The sequence below is a fragment of the Scyliorhinus torazame genome, chromosome 8, assembly GCF_047496885.1.
Source record: "Scyliorhinus torazame isolate Kashiwa2021f chromosome 8, sScyTor2.1, whole genome shotgun sequence".
Lineage (NCBI taxonomy): Eukaryota > Metazoa > Chordata > Chondrichthyes > Carcharhiniformes > Scyliorhinidae > Scyliorhinus > Scyliorhinus torazame.
Window position 1 is genome coordinate 249,349,612 of NC_092714.1, and position 21,142 is coordinate 249,370,753.

Consider the following 21,142-nt stretch of genomic DNA (forward strand, 5'->3'; position numbering starts at 1 on the left):
ACGCAGACATGGGGATTCTTTCCAGTTCTTGCCAATGTTTTTGACTCTCCTTCCCTCCAGAAGGCATATTATTGGGGTTCAGTTCCATGGATACTGATCACCCTCATTTACCTCAGTCACTCGGCCCTTATTCCCGCAGTTAGTGTTAGGCAATTTGATCTCAAGTGGGGGGGGGGGGGGGGTGCAGGGTAGAGGAGGGCTGAAAGACTCGGCAGCATCACAGACAGTCTCAATATCATCTTCGTCTTCTCTCTACATATGCGCATTTCCAGCAGATGTCACCAGATAAGGAGATAGCCCCGTCCCCCCCATGACCGCTATTCTTTCCTCCTACAATCTGGGTGCTGGGACCTTCGGCTAGAGTTCTGTCTCCGTGGGGCCAGACGCCTGCAGTGTGCAAACAGTATTCTGACATTTCTCTCCACGTCTGTATTTTTCACCCTTCCTCTTTCCTTTTCTCCTGTTAGTCTTTGTATGCTGTTTCTTTTCTCCTTAAAGAAAAACCTGGAAGAGTCCAGAACAACAAAAGTAATCAGTATGCGAGAGTGAGTCAGAGATAGACTTTTTTAAAGTTAAGGCCAACATCATCTCTGTTCAAATTTACAATTTTAAAAGTCAATTTTGTGCAAGAACTTTACATGTGTTCTGAATATATCATTTGACATAGACCACTGTGAGCACATGGTGTGTTGCAGGCTTCACAAAATTTGCTGCAGTGTGCAGGAATGGTCATACGTACACTCCTATACTGTTCTACATATTAGGGTGAAGGATGCTCAGTAATAGGATAGGGATCAACCCGAATCTGAACGAGGTTTGGAAAGAAAGGAAAATTGGAAAACAAATCAGAAATTATACCAACTGTTCCCCTCCTCCTCCTCAAATTGTCACATTCCTCCTTTGTGTGAAATACAATGGGATTTATTTTACCTCCAATAGCTAAACGGAGAGCAATCGCATAACTTGGACAATAAGATTTACGATTGAAAGACAAAAGCGAGACAGAGAGAGATAGAAGGAACAAAAAAAGAAAGGAACAAAGAAAGACGAGACATTCTTGCATTTATATATCCTTTTTCACAGCCATCAGGGGGGCGATTCTCCGAGGCCCGCGCCGGGCCGGAGAATCGGAGCAACCGTGCCACGATGCCGCGACGCCGGCACGCGATTCCCCGAGGTGCGGAGAATCGGCGCCATTAGCGCTGGCGCATTTGGGGCGGCGCCGGCCAGGGCCGCTGGAATCGGCGGGGCCACTGATTCTCCGAACCCAGATGGGCCAAGCGGCTGACCTGACACGACAGAGTCCCACCGGCACCAGTCGCCCCGGTCGCTGCCGGCGGGAACTCTGCGGGAACGCTCGGGGGCGGCCTGTGGGGGGGGGGGGAGGGGGGGCTCCCTTACCGGGGGGGGTCGTCCGATGGTGTCTGGCCCGCGATCGGGGCCCACCGATCGGCGGGCCAGCCTCCCCCCCCCCTCCCCCCCCGGGCCTACGTTCCGGCGCGACCGGCCCGTGAATACCGATCCCATGTTGGGTCAGAGCCGGCGCACGTAAGAAGTTCCCCGCGCATGCGCAGGATGGCGCGGCCCAACTGTGCATGTGCGGGTTGGCTTGCGGCACTCATTTGGCGCCGCATAAGGAGGCAGAAGCGGCGTGAACCGCTACAGCGCCATGCTGGCCCCTTGTGGGGGCCAGAATCTGTCATGCCCGGGCCCTGTTCCCGCCGTCGTGAAACACGACGGCATTCACGACGGCGCGAACACTTGGCCGCCATATCGGAGAATCGCCCCCCCAGATGTCTGAAGGTAAGTCGAGGACTGTTGAAGTGTAATCATTACAATAATGGAGGAAACAAACAAAGGGGCCCTTGAACTCTATCAGAAATGCATCTTCTTTGGCGGTCCCTCATGATCGAGGATGATTTGATTCCATTCCAGTTCAATAGCTTCCGAGGTGGCTGATAAGGCCAGCACAGGATCTGCATTTTGGGCCAGCGGCAATTGAAGGATTGGGCAGATATAAGCTGTTGGCAGGGTTGTGTGCTTTCTCCGGCACCTCGACTTTGTCCCTGTGTGTTGCCTGTGGAGTCTGTCAATGTGTTGGTGCATTCCCGAATGAACATTCCCCATTTTGGTCCATCACACATGCCAGGGACTCCCATGAGTGTGGGGTGGATGTTTGACTTCTTCAGGAATGCTTTAAGGACATCCCTAAAACATTTCTTTTTTTTAATTTATAAATTTAGCGTACCCAATTATTTTTTCCAATTAAGGGGCAATTTAGCTATCTTTCTGAGTTGTGGGGTGAGACTCATGCAGGCATGGGGAGAATCTGCGAACTCCACGTGGACAGCGATCTGGGGTCCTCGGCACTGTGAGGCAGCAGTGCTAACCACTGCGTAACCGTGCCGACCCCCCCCTAAAACATTACTGCGGTCCTCCTGTGTCTTTCCTGTCACGATCTAATACTAACGTCCATGATTACCAGTGTAAAGTGTCTCTTCATGCACATTTCTTGTCATCTTAATGGACAAGATGAGGAAATCACGTCAGGCTACAATGTACTATTAATATACCATCAAGCACATATTTAATTTGTTCATATAGTCATTCCTTTTTTGTCTGCATTTTACCAAAACCATGAATTAACAATAACTTGCATTTCTTTGGCACCTTTAACACAGACAGCACTTAGAGTGTCATTAGATGTTATTTTTAGGGGCAGCACGGTGGCACAGTGGGTAGCACTGCTGCCTCACGACGCCGAGGACCCAGGTTCGATCCCGGGCTTGGGTCACTGTCCGTGTGGAGATTGCACATTCTCCCCATGTCTGCGTGGGTCTTGTTGTGTTGGGTAAGCTGGGTCTGCGAGGACTGCGTTTACTGTAGCAGAGAGAGAGACAGGCTTCCAACACTTGAAGAAATGCAATTCTATTTTATTAAACTCGTAACTATTAAACATGCTTGAACTGTGGGATGACACGATGCTGAGTTGACTGGAGACCTGAGGCTAACCTGACCAGACTATCTTACTACCACATGGTGGATGTTCTAGTTGTTGCTCACAGGCTCTGACTGTCTCAGAGGCTGCATCCCAAGAGAGCGGGAAAACTAGTGCCCCCTGGTTATATAGTGGCCGTGTCTGTCTGGTGATTGGCTGCTGTGTTCTGTATGTTCATTGGTCATCCTTTGTATCACTCACTGTCTGTCTGTGCACCATCATATACTTGTGTGTATATTATGACATCTTCCCCTTTCAAAAAATGTGTGTATGTGTCAATAAATAGTGTGTGTGTGTATGAGCCTGACTATGTACAAAGTACGTGAGCGTATTTACATGAGTAGGAGCTGAACGATATACAAAATACGTGAACGTATTTACATGGGAAGGTGTCTAGTGCAGATAGAGTGCATACAACAAATTAGAAAGAAACAATCTGTACAGATGTGTAAACGAAGCACAAGGCAATGCAACATTCAGTCTATAAGTTCAGTCTCTGTGGCGGGCGACAAATTCTGGTTGACCGCCTCAAGGGTGGGTCAGGGGCCGCCCGCACTGGAATGGGCGGAGTTGCGCCCAACGTAGATGGTGGCAAAAGAAATGGCAGATCGGTGACCTCTTGGAAGGGTGTGTCCTGAGGAATCAGCAGGCGAGGCGGGACATCACGTTCACGTGGCAAGTGTGGAAGCAGCCACAGTGCCTGCCTATTACGGCGAAGAAAAGAGCTATCATGCATGCAAACGAGAAATCATCTGGGGGCCACTTGCTTGACCACCACAGGTGTGGCAGACCAGCCACCGTCAGTTAGCTGAACACTAACTCGGTCAGCAGGGACCAGAGCAGGGAGATCTGTGGCGTGGGCATCATACGCCGACTTGCATTGGGCCCGAGACAGTTGCATTCTTTGCAGGACCGGAAAATTGTCAAGGTCCGGGATGAGGATAGCTGGCACCGTCGTCCCTAGTGTGCAGTTCATTAGCAGCTGCGCTGGGGACAGGCCAGCAGACAAAGGAGTCGCCCTGTAGGCTAGAAGTGCCAGGTGAAAATCTGAACCCGAATCAGCAGCTTTACACAACAGTCGTTTTACAATGTGTACCCACTTTTCTGCTTACCCATTTGACTGGGGGTAGTGGGGGCTTGAAGTGACCGTGCGTGAAATTGTACCGTCGGGAAAAATCTGTCCACTCCTGACTGAAGAAGCACGGGCCATTATCTGTCATGACCGTAAGTGGGATGCCATGACGGGCAAAGGTCTCTTTGCACGCCCTGATGACTGTTGCTGATGTGAGGTCATGCAGTCTGACCACCTCGGGGTAATTTGAAAAATAGTCCACGAGGAGGATGTAGTCCCGGCCTTTTGCATGGAAGAGAACAATGCCAACCTTGGTCCATGGGGACGACACCAGTTCATGCGGCTGCAAAATCTCTTTCGGCTGTGCCGGCTGGAATCGTTGGCACGTTGGGCAATTTAGGACAGTGTTGGTGATGTCGTCATTGATGCCAGGCCAATATACTGACTCTCGGGCTCACCGGCGACACTTTTCTACCCCCAGGTGACCCTCGTGGAGTTGGCCGAGGACGAGCTCTCGCATACTCTGTGGTATTACTATCCTGTCCAGTTTCATTAGTATGCCATCGACCACTGCTGTCTTTTATATTGTAGAACTGTGGGCACTGGCCCTTCTGCCAACCATCTGTGAGATGGCGCATGACCCGTTGGAGTAAAGGATCCCTGGCCGTCTCTTGACGAATCTGCATGACCCTTTCGTCAGTGGCCGGAAAGTTGGATGCGCAGAACTCAACATGGGCGTCGATCTGGCAGACGAAGTCCGACTGCTCGCACGGCGTGGTGATGGAGCGAGAGAGTGCACCGGCCACAATGAGCTCCTTGCCCTGGGTGTAGACCAGGTCGAAATCATAGCGTCAGAGTTTGAGGAGGATACGCTGTAGGCGTGGCGTCATATCGTTGAGGTCCTTCTGTATGATGTGAACCAGTGGCCTGTGGTTCGTTTCAACTGCTACACAAGATTCAGGATTTTGCAGGCCTGAGCACCTAGCAAGGAAGCTTTGTTGGACGCTACTATTTTGAAACGCAGGGTGGCACTTGAGGAACGATGAGAAACCACAGGCTGGCATGAGCCACTGGCAGCAATGGCATTGCCATTGTAGTCAATGAGCTGGCAGGCCGATGGAAGAATGCTCGGCTTGACGTGGATGGTATCCAGGTCAGACTTCGAAATGAGCTTCGCTGAAGCGCCGGTGTCCAGCCTGAAGCGTATGCGAGATTCGTTGACCGTAAGGGTGGCACACCACTCGTCGTCCAGATCAATGTTCAGCACTGGGAGTGGATTAGCCTTTCTTTTGGAAAGCATCGTATGCTTGGTGATGATGCCCACCCGGAATGGGGATGTGAGAACTTCGGTGTCGGGATCTGGAACCATGTCGGAGTTGGAGTCTGCAACGGGTTGCTGCACTGACCGGACATTCCTGCGCTGCGGCTGGGATCGCTGTGTGGTGGGCAGTTGAGCAGATCTGCACAGGGCTGCGTATTGGCCAAGCTTGCCACACTGGAGACAGCGTCGCGATTTCGCGGGACATTGCCACTTTAAGTGGGCGGAGCCACAGTTGTTGCACGTCATGACGCCGACGTCAGGACGTTCCGTGCGCCACCGCGCTTGCGCAGTGCGGTCGAAAGATGTGCGCACATGCGCAGTTCGATCCTCGGCCTCGCCGTCCCCTCGGTCGTTGTGCGCATGCACAGGAGCCCGGGAAAAGAGCGCGAAATGGCTGCCCCTCATCCAGACTCAGGCCCTGGAGCTGTTTTACGGCCTGCACCCACTCCGCATCGTGGGGGTCTTGCTGCGCCGTCTCTGCCACCTTGATATGGGAGTACCGGTCATTAGCGTGCTCATGTAGGACGCAGGTTTTGATGGCGATGGTGAGGGTGAGCTGCTTAACTTCGAGGAGTTGCTGGCGAAGGGGATCGGAATGGATCCCGAAAACGATCTGGTCGCGGATCATGGAGTCGGAAGTGGAGCCGTAGTTGCAGGATTGCGCAAGGATATGGAGATGGGTTAAGAAGGACTGAAAAGGTTCATCCTTACCCTGAAGCCTCTGCTGGAACACATAGCGTTCAAAGCTCTCGTTGACTTCGATGTCACAGTGGCTGTCGAATTTCAGCAGGACTGTTTTGAACTTGGTCTTGTCCTCGCCTTCAGCAAAGGTGAGGGAGTTAAAAATGTGGATAGCGTGGTCCCCGGCTGTAGAGAGGAAGAGGGCAATCTTTCTGCTATCCGATGCCGCCTCGAGGTCGATGGCTTCAAGATACAGCTGAAACATCTGCTTAAAAATCTTCCAGTTCGCGCCGAGGTTGCCGGCGATGCGGAGCGGCGGGGGAGGGCGGACGCTGTCCATGTTACCGGATGGCTGATCGCTGGTCAAAGGCAGACTATCTCAAGGTGGGTCCATCAAACTCAACATAACTCACTGGTACCATGATGTGTTGGGTAAGCTGGGTCTGCGAGGACTGCGTTTACTGTAGCAGAGAGAGAGACAGGCTTCCAACACTTGAAGAAATCCAACTCTATTTTATTAAACTCTTAATTATTAAACATGCTTGAACTGTGGGTTGACTCTATGCTGAGTTGACTGGAGACCTGAGGCTAACCTGACCAGACTATCTTACTACCACGTGGTGGATGTTCTAGTTGTTGCTCACAGGCTCTGACTGTCTCAGAGGCTGCATCTCAAGAGAGCGGGAAAACTAGTGCCCCCTGGTTATATAGTGGCCGTGTCCTAGAACAAAAGAACAAAGAAAGGTACAGCACAGAACAGGCCCTTCGGCCCTCCAAGCCCGTGCTGACCATGCTGCCCGACTAAACTACAATCTTCTACTTTTTCTGGGTCCGTATCCCTCTATTCCCATCCTATTCATGTATTTGTCAAGATGCCCCTTAAATGTCACTATCATCCCTGCTTCCACCACCACCTCCGGCAGGGAGTTCCAGACACCCACTACCCTCTGTGTAAAAAACTTGCCACGTACATCTACTCTAAACCTTGCCCCTCGCACCTTAAACCTATGCCCCCTAGTAATTGACCCCTCTACCCTGGGGAAAAGCCTCTGACTATCCACTCTGTCTATGCCCCTCATAATTTTGTAGACAGCTATCAGGTCACCCCTCAACCTCCGTCGTTCCAGTGAGAACAAACCGAGTTTATTCAACCACTCCTCATAGCTGATGCCCTCCATACCAGACAACATTCTGGTAAATCTCTTCTGCACCCTCTCTAAAGCCTCCAAATCCTTCTGGTAGTGTGGCGACCAGCATTGAACACTCTACTCCAAGTGTGGCCTAACTAAGGTTCTATACAGCTGCAACATGACTTGCCAATTCTTATACTCAATGCCCCGGCCAATGAAGGCAAGCATGCCATATGCCTTCTTGACTACCTTCTCCACCTGTGTTGCCCCTTTCAGTGACCTGTGGACCTGTACACCTAGATCTCTCTGACTTTCAATACTCTTGAGGGTTCTACCATTCACTGTATATTCCCTACTTGCATTAGACCTTCCAAAATGCATTACCTCACATTTGTCCGGATTAAACTCCATCTGTCATCTCTCCACCCAAGTCTCCAAACAATCTAAATCCTGCTGTATCCTCTGACAGTCCTCATCGCTATCCGCAACTCCACCAACCTTTGTGTCGTCTGCAAACTTACTAATCAGACCAGTTACATTTTCCTACAAATCATTTATATATACTACAACCAGCAAAGGTCCCAGCACTGATCCCTGCAGAACAGCACTAGTCACAGCCCTCCAATTAGAAAAGCATCCTTCCATTGCTACTCTCTGCCTTCTATGACCTAGCCAGTTCTGTATCCACCTTGCCAGCTCACCCCTGATCCCGTGTGATTTCACCTTTTGTACTAGTCTACCATGAGGGACCTTGTCAAAGGCCTTACTGAAGTCCATATAGACAACATCCACTCCCCTACCTGCATCAATCATCTTTGTGACCTCTTCGAAAAAGAAGTTAGTGAGACACGACCTCCCCTTCACAAAACCATGCTGCCTCTCACTATCAAGTTAGTGAGACACGACCTCCCCTTCACAAAACCATGCTGCCTCTCACAAATACGTCCATTTGCTTCCAAATGGGAGTAGATCCTGTCTCGAAGAATTCTCTCCAGTAATTTCCCTACCACTGACGTAAGGCTCACCGGCCTGTAGTTCCCTGGATTATCCTTGCTACCCTTCTTAAACAGAGGAACAACATTGGCTATTCTCCAGTCCTCCGGGACATCACTTGAAGACAGTGAGGATCCAAAGATTCCTGTCAAGGTCTCAGCAATTTCCTCTCTAGTCTCCTTCAGTATTCTGGGGTAGATCCCATCAGGCCCTGGGGACTTATCTACCTTAATATTTTTCAAGACGCCCAACACCTCGTCTTTTTGGATCTCAATGTGACCCAGGCTATCTACACACCCTTCTCCAGACTCAATATCCACCAATTCCTTCTCTTTGGTGAATACTGATGCAAAGTATTCATTTAGTACTTCGCCCATTTCCTCTGGCTCCACACATAGATTCCCTTGCCTATCCTTCAGTGGGCCAACCCTTTCCCTGGCTGCCCTCTTGCTTTTTATGTACGTAAAAAAGGTTCACACCTCTGAGAGGTCAGCTTTCCCTCAGTATTGCACTGGAGTGTCAGTCTCGGTTTATGCGCTCAAGTGCGCTGGAGTGGGACTTGAACCCACAACCTTCTGGATCAAAGGCAAGAGTGCCACCAACTGAGCCACAGCTAACAGAATCACCTGTCTGGTGATTGGCTGCTATGTTCTGTATGTTCATTGGTCATCCTTTGTGTCACTCACTGTCTGTCTGTGCACCATCATATACTCGTGTGTATATTATGACAGGTCTCATCCCCACAACCCAAAAAGATGTGCAGGGTAGGTGGATTGGCACGCTAAATTGACCCTTAATTGGAAAAAACATCGGATACTCAAAATTTATCTTTAATAAACATGTTATTTTTGTGAATCACGATTCACCTGGGCAGTTTTCCATATTATCAAATAGATGTTAGAATAATATATGCAGTGGAATTGCTTAGCTATCTATCAACCAATTGGGATCAAGAGCCAGAGTAACACACAGAATCAGAGAAAGGTACATAGGGGTGGAACCAGTGTCAGGAATGTCATAATATACACCAGTATATTATGGTGCAGACACACACACACACTGATGGACATGCAGTGGGACCAATCAGCATACACAACACCGCAGCCAATCACCAGTGAGAGCACACGCACTATAAAGACAGGGGACAGGAGAGTTCCCGCTCATTCTAGTAGCAGCCAGCTCGGAGCACAGAGCTCACAGCCTGCAACACAGACATTCACCATGTGCTGAGTGCATCACCTGGTTAGGACTAGGCAAGGGTCACCAGTTAAAGCTGGTATTGCATTTACCCACAGTTCAAGTATGTTAATATAGTTAACCTTATAATAAAATAAAGTTGCACCACTTCCAGTGTTGGTGACCTGTTTGTGATCCAGAACACCCAACACATCAAGGAACATCACAGCAAATGCAGTTGGCATATAGGACCAGTGAATCCCACGACCAGCGAAGGACTGGAGAATTCCGGCCATCATTTACACTTCCGACTATTACCAAACCATCTGAAGATTACCTTTGATTTTCAGCAAAACAAATCATAAAGAGAAGATTATGAACAGCTTTAAGACATGTGAAATAGAGGTGGTATCAGAGGACTACACTGTGACCTTTACTGTGTGCGTCATGAGGAAGCTTAGAGATTTTCTACGGTTGGGAAATGGTAGTGAGCAAACATTACAATCCCTTAGGGGTAACTGTAGCCCAAAGTCGCAGACCTTGCACTTATTGTTCCAAAGTCTGTAAGACGAAGGGTTAAATAAATGTTTTTGAGAGATAAGGCTCACACGTTGATAACCAGAAGACTTCAATGGAGCAGGCTGGAATATTTTCCAGTGGAGATTAATCTGGAGTGTTTTTTGAACAAGGAGAATCTACAAGTAAGGAAGAGAGAGAGAGAATCCACACACCATGGTTGTTGTTAAGCAAGGAATTTGGGGGTGTTCAGCTACCCTGGATCCTCCATCCACTCTGTCCGAGGCGCTATGTGTTTAGCAGTGGCAGCCTCATTTAACTTTTCCATTCAGTCAGCAGCACAATGCGCCATGCACACACTCACTGCATAGGGATGCATTCAGTTTGAGTATCTCACCAGTGCACAGACGTACATTGCAATTCAACTCCATTTGAGGGTTTTTTTGTTGTTGTTAGCTCATTATGTTTTAATCCAAAGTGTAAAATACGTTCAGCAACCTAAAGATTCTGGAGTGAGGTAGACGTGCAATGTTTTATACAAACAAAACACCTGTCTCCACTCCAAAGTTGTGACTGTAACATTTACTTTCTCGTGTTGTTTTGTTGAAATCAGTGTGGAATGGGGCCATCGTTGCTATTATATTGTTTGATTTATAATCATGTAAAGAGACTCCAGAGAAAAGTGTACCTAAGCATAACCCACACCCAGAACTTTGAATTCCAATGTTCCAGATCACTTCCCAATCCCTCCTTCTTTAAAGAATTGCTGGTCCAGACGTAACAGTCAAATCTACCCTCCTGGTCCAAGCATAACATTTCCTCAGTTATTCATGTTTTCAGATTTCCGCAAACTAAATATTCCTTCATTTTGCTTAAAGGACGCATCAACTGTTGCGAATGTAAATATTCATGCTAAAATGGTTATAAAACCATTTTAATAATATATTCAGCAGTAAAATGACCAGTTCTAGTGCTTAATTATTTGCACTATATGGCTGCATTTGGACAGCAAATAGCAAACATGCAGCAACATCACACATATTTGCAGCTTAAATTAAGGGGCAATTGCCGAGCAGAAGCAGGCATGGGAGCAGTTAAAATGGAGCAGGACACATATCTAATGGTTTCCTGCCTCGATCACATTAATTTTAATTTGAGTGGGGAAGTGGCTGCAGTTTTTCTGCTGGGCTGAAGCAGGCTAAAGGCTGATTAGGCCCCTCAAGAAAAATCCGTGCTTCTCAAACTGCTGACTGCCCCGAAATCTCTGACTGCCCACATCCTGCACTTACCTTGGAATCATAGAAAAGTTACAACACAGAAGGAGGCCATTTGGCCTCTCTTGTTCATACCAGTCCAAGGACACCCAGATGCCTTTTCTATTCCCACCTTCCTGCACCCGGTCCATAGCCGTGTATCTTACAGCACTTCAGGTGCAGATCCAGGTACTTTTTAAAAAGTGTTTAGGGTCTCTGCCTCCACCACCAACTCGGGCAGCGAATTCCAGACTCCCACCACCCACTGCGTAAAAAAAATCATCCTCATTTCCCCTCTACACTTTCTGCCTCTTATCTTGAATCTCTGCCCCCTTGGTTCTAGAATTCTCCACCAAGGGAAACAATTTTATTCTGTGCGCTCTATGTCTTCGCCTCATGATTTTGCACACCTCAATTAAGTCACCCCTCAGCCTTCTTTGTTCCAAGGAAAATAACCCCAACCTATCCACTCTCTCCTCGTAGCCACACTTTTCTAGCCCTGGCAACATTCTTGTAAGCCTCCTCTGCACTCTCTCCAGAGCAATTACGTCCTTCCTGTAATGTGGTGACCAGAACTGCGCACAATGCAACAGTTGTGGCCTGAGAAGTGGCCTCCAAGCCAACCAATTGTCACAGCTAGGCAACTTTTACTGGGGTCCTTTGCTTCATGATAAATCAGCCAGCAACCTTTAAGATCAACTAGGTCTCCCTTTATCTTAGAATGGGACGGTCACTTGTTAGGCTACATTCCTGCCCAGTAGGCAAAATGCCCTGTTATAGCTGCGTACAGCACATCTCTCAACATACACATCTTACCAATATTTTGTACCTATTGTGAAACTGAGGAATCTTGCCTTGGGAAAATAGAAGCTTCCCATTTTTGGCACCAAAGTATCAAACATTTGTGGCATGATACACATTCACACCGTATGGAATGGTCGTTGATGTGACCAAAGGAGGAAGATAACCAAGGCCAGATAATTTGCTTCACCTGGCAATCATTCCTGTGGATTGAGAATAGTTTCAGTGGGACAATGTGTGAGTATGAGGGAGCACGTCCAGTGAGGAGTATAAACTTCCATGCCAATTAGGCTGAGCATTGTCCTTAACCCCATGTGTGCTAATTTCATTCCTTGTTGATGCAGGCAGTTTGAATTCTTTGCCTTCTGTGGTTGTTGCATGGGTGTGGTCCTCATTCATTTCAAAGTGAAGGTTCATCTTGAAGCAATACAGCAGACTGCAATCGTTCTGGATGATTTGTCTGTCTTATGTTTTAAAGAATCTTCTTCCATTCCCCCTCGAATCATCTTCAGCATCAAATTTGCTAGTTGAGGACACCAATGATTTGCTAAATGACACTATGACAAATAACGCCCACGGTGCTGCTGTGCATCTGGCACCTGGGAAGTCTTATTCTGAATTGTTCTGTTCTTCCCTGCATTATGAGATGCCGAATATTGCCATCTTCCCAGTGTCCCAATTGTAGTGATCTTTACGTGGGTATGTACAGAAGGGGTTGATAGGAAATGGAAAGATCACTAGGGGGCAGCACTGGCGGGTATACAAGGAGAAGCAAGCAGCCCTCCGGTCTCTTTGGCTGATTAGACTGTGAGGAGAGCAGAAGCAGAGATTTAGCTCAGGGCTGCTAGTGTGGTCAGGCCTAGTTGTTGTATGTAAAAGTTGTAACCTTTCTACTAGTATAGTTCTTAAAGTAAGAACTCACGCAGTTGTTAAGTTCTGTTACTCAATAAACCTTACATAAACTTCTGGATGACTTCGAGCCTTCTTCCGGAAGCCTCTTCTGTAACTGGGTTGAGTGGCACATGTTACCTACTACACAGGTAACAAAACACTAATGTGGGCTATTTTTCCTTCCTATAAGTGCCTGTGGTGTCAGGGCCTCATTGTTGCGCATCTGGTCTATTAAGGTCCCAGAGTAATGAAAACGACGGCTAAGCTCCAAATACAGGTTCAGAGGATCTGAACATTTCTCCTGGTGTTCAGAGCCCACTTAACAAGTATGTCACTTGTTCACCACTCCTCCACTACATTGCTGTTGTGTGAGAGAGTACACTAATAAAACGTACTGACTCCTTACTACGAACATCTTAAAGCTGTAGCACATCTGTTATTTGTCATTCTTCCCCCAGGAACAACAGTTGTGTGCGGTGAAGTGAAGGTATCCTTCTAGGCATCTCTGTCCATTTGCAAATTCTGCAGGAGGAGGCTTAGGAGACTTGCCAGTCAGATGTATTTATTACTTCAGAAGGCCGCTACTTACACCAACAGCCCTGCTTACAAACCCAGACAGTTGCACCCGGACAAGTTGGATAAAACCTTATGCGGTGACTGATACCCCATGGAGACCTTTCTGCACACTTCAGCAGATAGATGAGCAAGACGCTGCAACAGAGATGACACTGTCAGTCATAGTGACCTTTTGTGCTGTGGTTGTTCCATAGCAGGAAACATCTGCTGAATCTCCCAAATTCGAATGCCTTCTGCAGGTAATACGTTCCTTGTCCATCTCGCCATTGAAAACAGGTAGCAACAAGAAAGCAGGGCATTTTTACTAGTGGATCTCACCCCTAATGCCACCCTTTTCATAAACAGAGAGGAATTCACTCCTTCAGTGGGCAGTGTATCTGACCACAGGTATCATATCAAACATGTCGATGCCTGCTATGCTGGCAATTGACACAGTTTCACATTTTGCAGTAAATGTCCACCATAATTTGAAGACTGAACTGAGGAACAAAGGATAATTACTGCACCGGTGGATACTTACATGGCAGGGATCCAAGTGTAAGTGGTGAGAAATATTATAATGAGATGCTCTCTATTACCTGATTGCACACAACTTGCATCATTCTGCAGAGCTTCAGATGCTAGGATTGGGGAGTGCTGCAGCATAGCTTAACAAGGTCCCAACATCATTGTTGCATTTTACACAATGCAACTCCTCATAGGGCCTTCCTTTTGAGCAGGCCAGAGAAGGCATGAACGTCAAACAATTGTAGACCAAGAGCTGGAACGTATGCCTGCTGAAAGACATGTCAATTCGTCAAACAGATGAAATAGGCTAGCCTTTGAATTAACTGCATAACATTCAGGCATCTGTGCCACATACTCCACTCAAATTAAAGCATTATTCTCCTTGATCCTCAGTCTTACATCAGGGATCCTATGTACAGCAGCATTCCCACTAATTAATTTAATCTACTTTACAGGGCGGCTCTGTGGCACAGTGGTTAGCATTGCTGCCTCTCAGTGCCAGGGACCTTGGTTCAATTCCAACCTCGGGTGATTGTCTGTGTGGAGTTTGCACATTCTCCCCATGTCTGCGTGGGTTTCCTCCGGGTGCTCCGGTTTCCTCCCCACAGTCAAACGATGTGCAGGTTAGGTGGATTGGCCATGCTAAATTTATCCTGAGTGTCCCCATTATCCATGAGGGGAGGGGGGGCTTGCCCCAGTCATTGTGTGGGGAGAGGGGTTCCCTTATCTGTAGTGGGTTTGCCACTGTGCTGTGTGTGTGTGGGGGTGGAGAGGGAGGTTTCCTTATCTGTGGGGGGTTGCCCCGTGCTTTTAGGGACGGGAGGTTGACACAGTACTTGTGTCGGGGGGAGGGTTCCCCATATCTGCGGGGGCGGGGGGGTACTTTTTTAACGCCGAAACGGGCACCCTTTAAAAAGAGAATCCTGGGGCGTCATTCTCCGACCCCCCAGAGGGTCGGAGAATGGCCGTTGGTCGCCGTGAATCCCGCCCCCGCCGGTTGCCGAAGTCTCCGAAGGGAGAAAGGTCGGCGGGGCGTTAATGGCGCCGCTGCCGCGGAGAATGTCACGGGTTTGCGCAAGGCAGCCGATTTTCGGCCTGCCGATATTCTCCCTTCCGGATGGGCCGAAGTCCCGTCGACGTGATGACCGTTCACGTCGACGTGAATCAAACCTCCTTTTCATCGGCGTGACCCGGTGCTCCAGGCTCACGCCGACCAGCGTGGAGGTGAGTGACGGCCTGGGGAGTTGGCTCTGGGCAGGCAATGGCGTGGCCGCAGTCTGATTGCGTGAGGAGAGGTGTGTCTCGGGTTGTGTGTGTGTGTGTGCGGCGGGGGGGGTGGTTAGAGTAGGCTGGGCTCCGGGGGAGTGCCGGGAGGGGGTCCGTGCCGGGGCGGAGGTTGGGGGTTGGGGGGGGGGTCCGTGCTGATGTGGAGGTTGGGGGGGGTCCGTGCTGGGGTGGAGGTTGGGGGGGGGGTCCGTGCCGTGCCGGGGTGGAGGTTGGGGGGGGTCCGTGCTGGGGTGGAGGTTGGGGGGGGTCCGTGCCGTGCCGGGGTGGAGGTTGGGGGGGGGTCCGTGCCGTGCCGGGGTGGAGGTTGGGGGGGGGTCCGTGCTGGGGTGGAGGTTGGGGGGGGTCCGTGCCGGTTCAGGTTGGGGGGGGGTCCGTGCTGGGGTGGAGGTTGGGGGGGGGTCCGTGCCGTGCCGGAGTGGAGGTTGGGGGGGGGGTCCGTGCCGGGGTGGAGGTTGGGGGGGGTCCGTGCTGGGGTGGAGGTTGGGGGGGTCCGTGCCGTGCCGGGGTGGAGGTTGGGGGGGGGGTCCGTGCTGGGGTGGAGGTTGGGGGGGGTCCGTGCCGTGCCGGGGTGGAGGTTGGGGGGGGTCCGTGCTGGGGTGGAGGTTGGGGGGGGGTCCGTGCTGGGGTGGAGGTTGGGGGGGGGCCCATGCTGGGGTGGAGGTTGGGGGGGGGTCCGTGCCGTGCCGGGGTGGAGGTTGGGGGGGGTGTCCGTGCCGGGGTGGAGGTTGGGGGGGGGGTCCGTGCTGGGGTGGCGGTTGGGGGGGTCCGTGCCGTGCCGGGGTGGAGGTTGGGGGGGGGGTCCGTGCTGGGGTGGAGGTTGGGGGGGGGTCCGTGCCGTGCCGGGGTGGAGGTTGGGGGTGGTTCCGTGCCGTGCCGGGGTGGAGGTTGGGGTGGGTTGCGTGCCGGGGTGGAGGTTGGGGGTTGGGGGGGGTCCGTGCTGGGGTGGATGTTGGGGGGGGTCCGTGCTGGGGTGGAGGTTGGGGGGGTCCGTGCTGGGTTGGAGGTTGGGGGGGGGGGTCCGTGCCGTGCCGGGGTGGAGGTTGGGGAGGGGTCCGTGCCGAGGAGGGGGATGGGAGGGCAAGTGAGTTGGTCCACCTGGCCAGGTGCCAGCCTCCAACAGTTGGACCCATGCGGTCCATGCCACCTGGCTGAGGGGGAGGAGGGGATATGGGCAATGATGACATGTCGTCGTTCCCCTCCCCCCCACCAGGCCGTCATGTTTTCAGATCATCCAGCGATGTTGGCCGCCGTGGTGGCAGCCGCTCATGTCTATGTTGCCCTGGATGAGGAGGAGGAGGAGGAGGAGGAGCGTGCCAGAGAGGCGGCGCAGGCTGCCGCTGAGGGGCAGGCGGCAGCCGCCCAGGCTGGAGGGACACCTGACCGACAGGACGAGGAGGGGGAGGAGGACGTTGCGGCCCCACGGCAACGGAGGCACCCGAGGGCGCCCCGTGTGTACCGGCCCCGGCAGTCATACCAGGACCTCACGGACCGGGCATGCAGGAGGAGACTCCGGATGAGCCGGGAAACTGTGGCACACATCTGCCACCTGCTGGCACACCTGTCACCGCGTGGCACTGGCGGGGGACACCCTCTCCCTGTATCTGTCAAGGTTACGGTGGCCCTGAACTTTTATGCACCGAGTGGGGACCTGTCCGGCATATCGCAGACATCGGTGCACCGGTGCATCCGGGCAGTGACAGATGCCCTATATGCCATGGCGCACCGCTACATCCGCTTCCCCGTGGACCGGGCCAGCCAAGATGCCCGGGCCGTGGGCTTCCCTGCCGTGGCAGGGTTCCCCATGGTCCAGGGCGCGATCGATGGGATGCACGTTGCCGTGCGGCCACCTGCAGATAACAGGGCCGTGTTCACTAATAGGAAGGGGACCTATTCGATGAACGTACAGGTGGTCTGCGACCACCGCATGATGATCCTGCACGTCTGCGCCCGTCACCCAGGCAGTGTACACGACTCATTCGTGTTGTCGCGGTCATCCATCCACGGCATGTACGAGGGACGCCACCCCCGGCTGAGGGGCTGGTTGCTGGGCGACAGGGGCTACCCATTGCGATCGTGGCTGATGACGCCTATACGGAGGCCACGCAATGAGGCGGAGAACCGCTACAATGATGCCCATGTAGCGACAAGGGGAGTGATCGAGAGGTGCTTTGGCGTGCTGAAGATGCGTTTCAGGTGCCTGGACCTCTCTGGGGGCGCCCTCCAGTATCGGTCACATAGGGTCGGCCGCATCATTGTGGTGTGCTGCGTCCTGCACAACATAGCCCAGCAGAGGGGCGATGTGCCGCAGGCAGAGGAGGGCGGAGTGGAGGAGCAGCAGGAAGAGGCCCAGTCCTCCCCAGATGAGGGGGATGGGGGCAATGGTCAGGGCAGACGGGGTAGACACAGGCGGGTGGCTGTCCACCGTTACCGGCTGGCCCAGCGGGCATGGGACAGACTGATAGACGCCCGCTTCACTGACTAGATGGGCGTGGGAATCGGGTAGTATGGCCACAGACCGCACACCATGGCAACAGCCGACCACCCACACCCCCCACCCATCCACCCACCCAGCACCCTCACCCCCCTCCCCAACCCCACACACCCCACCCGCATGCACACCACCCCCCCCCATTGCCGATCCACCTGCGGCACAACGGGCCGGGCTCACACAGTTGCGGGTGGACGCGTGTCTATCGCAGGCCATGGAGGATGATGACAACCCGCCCTGCGATGAGCTCCTGGCTCTACATCGTTGGACTATGTCTGACCCATGGCCACAGTACCACCATCCACCCGGACCATCCCTGCATGCGGCTGTGACACTGCAGCGCACGGTCCCGTCCTCTGCCCGGGGGATGTTGATGGCGGCCCAAGGGGAAGGGGGCAGACTCACCTGGGGCTGAGGTAAGACCACCCCTCACACACACACTTGCGCTCAACGTACATGACACCCCCGCACACTTTGGACAGAGCACAAAGGCAGCTTCGGTAGGTGTAACATTGACTTTAATAACCAAAGGAGTTCATGCACGTGCCCTAGCCCCTAAAACTCATCTGTGCCCTGCACCCGTGCCAACTTACTCAGTGTCTAATTGTTTGGCCTTACGGGCCCTTTGACTAAGTCTACGTGGTTCCCCAGACGGTACAGCAGAACTGGAGGTGGACTCCTGTGATTCCTGCCCTCTGACACTGGATCCCTTTGGCGGCCGTTTCCTGGGGCATCCTGGCCTAGATGGGCCAGGCTGCGGCCCGGGCGACTGGGATGGCGAGCTGCCAGCCTGTCCTGCCCGTTGCCCACCCGATGCACCTGGGACGGAAGGGGGGGAGTCCGAGGTGTCGCGGTGTACCGGGACCTCCCCTACAGAGGGAGCCGGGACGGACCACACCACCTCCTCCTCCCTCGGGGTGCCCGATGGCCCCCAGGCCTCTACATGGGTGGGGAATGCGAACGGACTGGCCATCCAACGCCCCCCCAACATCTGGCGCTGCCAGTCCTGGAGGCCCGTACTGGTATCGACAGGGGTCTGCAGGTTTGCAGCCATGGAGCCCAGGGGGTTGGCAAACCCTGTCTGTGACAGTGCGACGCCGGCTCGCACATGGCCACTGGCGCCAATGCCCTTAGCGATGGCCTGCAGAGACTGGGCCATGGCCTGCTGAGACTGGGCCATGGCCTGCAGAGAACTGGGCTATGGCGTTGAGCGCCTCTGCCATCTGGCGCTGGCACTGGCTCATGGCCTCCTGTGAGAGGGCAGCCATGTCCTGGGCCACAGACGCCGCCTGCACGGAAGGCCCCAGGCCTCGCAAACCGTTCCCCATGTCTGACACCGTCGCACCCATTGCCTCCACCGCGGACGCCACCCGTGCGGTGTCAGCCTGGGTGGCACGCATGACCGGCACCACTCCCAGCTCCTGGACGCGGGTGGACTCCTCCACCTGCGACCGCAGCCGCCGCAAGCCGCCCGTCACCCTCTTCGCTCGTCTCCGGGTCGGTGGTTGCATCGGATCTATGTGTCGGTGTGGTAACTGCAGGACCCCGGGATCCATCTGGGCGGCAGATGTTCGCTTGGGCTGGGCTGCCCTCCGACCGCCCGGTCCCTCTGCTGCTCCTACCTCCACCTGCTGTACCGGGACGGCTGTGTTGTGCGCACCAGTGAGTGTACCAGACGCCTCATCACTAAAGTGCCCAACCGTGGTGAGTGTTTCTGCGATGGTGGAGGGTGTTGGTGACAGCAGTGGCGTTGTGTCGTGCTCTTCGTCCCACTCTGAGTCCATGGCACTTTGGGGTGGGGGTTCGTCTCCACCCATCCACTCTGAGTCACTGTCCGGTATTTCGTCTTCCTGGGTAGTGCTGTCCCGGGTAGGGGTGTTCTGGGTAGTGGTGTCCTGGGTTGTGGTGTCCTGGGTAGTGGTGTCCTGGGTAGTGGTGTCCTGGCTCGGATGTGACGGGGGCCTGTGGCTGCCCCCCTCGTCGCTGGGTGGTCGCTCCCGCACGTGACGGGGGTGTCGTCTCCCTGTTGCTCCAGGTCTCTCCGTCTCCCGTGGTGTGCGAGGGGCATCCTGCGGGCGTCGCATGCTGGAGGGTCCGGGTCTCTCCGTCTCCCGTGGTCTCCGAGGGGCATCCTGCGGGCGTCGCATGCTGGAGGGTCCGGGTCTCTCCGTCTCCCGTGGTCTCCGAGGGGCATCCTGCGGGCGTCGCATGCTGGAGGGTGCGGGTCTCTCCGTCTCCTGTGGTCTCCGAGGGGCATCCTGCGGGTGTCGCATGCTGGAGGGTGCGGGTCTCTCCGTCTCCTGTGGTCTCCGAGGGGCATCCTGCGGGCGGTCTGCATCTGCGGGGATGGGTGCCTGGACGTTTGGTCCTGCGATACACAATGAAGCATGCATGGTTAGACATCAGGCAGTGATCAGGTGATACGGGGAGGGGGATATAGGGGAGGGGGGATATGGGGACGGGCTGTCGGTGGCTCACTCGCTAGTACGCCCCCGACCTCTGCATCAGCAACCTCCCGGTCCTCAGGTCCGCCAGCCAGTTCCAGGGCCCTTTCCTCGTGTACGGTCAGTGGCCTCCCATCAGCGGGCCCTCCTCCAGTCCTCACATGCTCCCTATTGTTGTGTGCGCGCTTCTCCTGTGACGGAGGGGGGGGGGGGTAAAAGGCAACAGTGTTAGGCAGGTATATGAATGCACGCCATCGGTTGTGCGTGCATTGCAGAGGTTAAGGTTAGGGCTGGATTCACTTGGGGATATGGGGGATATGGGGGAGGGGGGATATGGGGGAGGGGGGATATGGGGGATATGGGGGAGGGGGGATATGGGGGAGGGGGGGATATGGGGGAGGGGGGATATGGGGGAGGGGGGGATATGGGGGATATGGGGATATGGGGGATGGGGGGATATGGGGGATATGGGGGAGGGGGATATGGGGAGGGGGATATGGGGGAGGGGGGATATGGGGGATATGGGGGAGGGGGGATATGGGGAGGGGGGATATGGGGGATATGGGGGAGGGGGGATATGGGGGAGGGGGGATATGGGGGAGGGGGGATATGGGGGAGGGGGGATATGGGGATATGGGGAGGATATGGGGGAGGGGGGATATGGGGGAGGGGGATATGGGGAGGGGGGATATGGGGGAGGGGGGATATGGGGGATATGGGGGAGGGGGAATATGGGGGAGGGGGGATGTGGGGGAGGGGGGATATGGGGGATATGGGGGAGGGGGGATATGGGGGAGGGTGGGATATGGGGGATATGGGGGAGGCTCACCCTGTCTGCTCTGACGAGGTCGTTCACCTTCTTGTTGCACTGGGTGCCTGTCCGTGGTGTCAGGGCCACAGCGGTGACGGCCTCTGCCACTTCCCTCCACAGACGCCGGCTGTGGCGTGGGGCAACTCTGCGGCCGTGCCCGGGATACAGGGCGTCCCTCCTCTGCTCCACCGCGTCCA

The 21,142-nt window shown here is 53.6% G+C and overlaps 1 long non-coding RNA gene across 1 annotated transcript in view; it reads right to left on the reverse strand.

Annotated features, from left to right (window-relative positions):
* Positions 1–216: 216 nt before the first annotated feature.
* LOC140428838 (uncharacterized) overlaps positions 217–21,142 on the reverse strand; it is a 57,439-nt gene continuing 36,513 nt past the window's right edge. Inside the window, exon 3 of the long non-coding RNA XR_011948922.1 lies at positions 217–504. This is a non-coding gene — a long non-coding RNA (uncharacterized lncRNA). The remainder of the gene's footprint in view (positions 505–21,142) is intronic.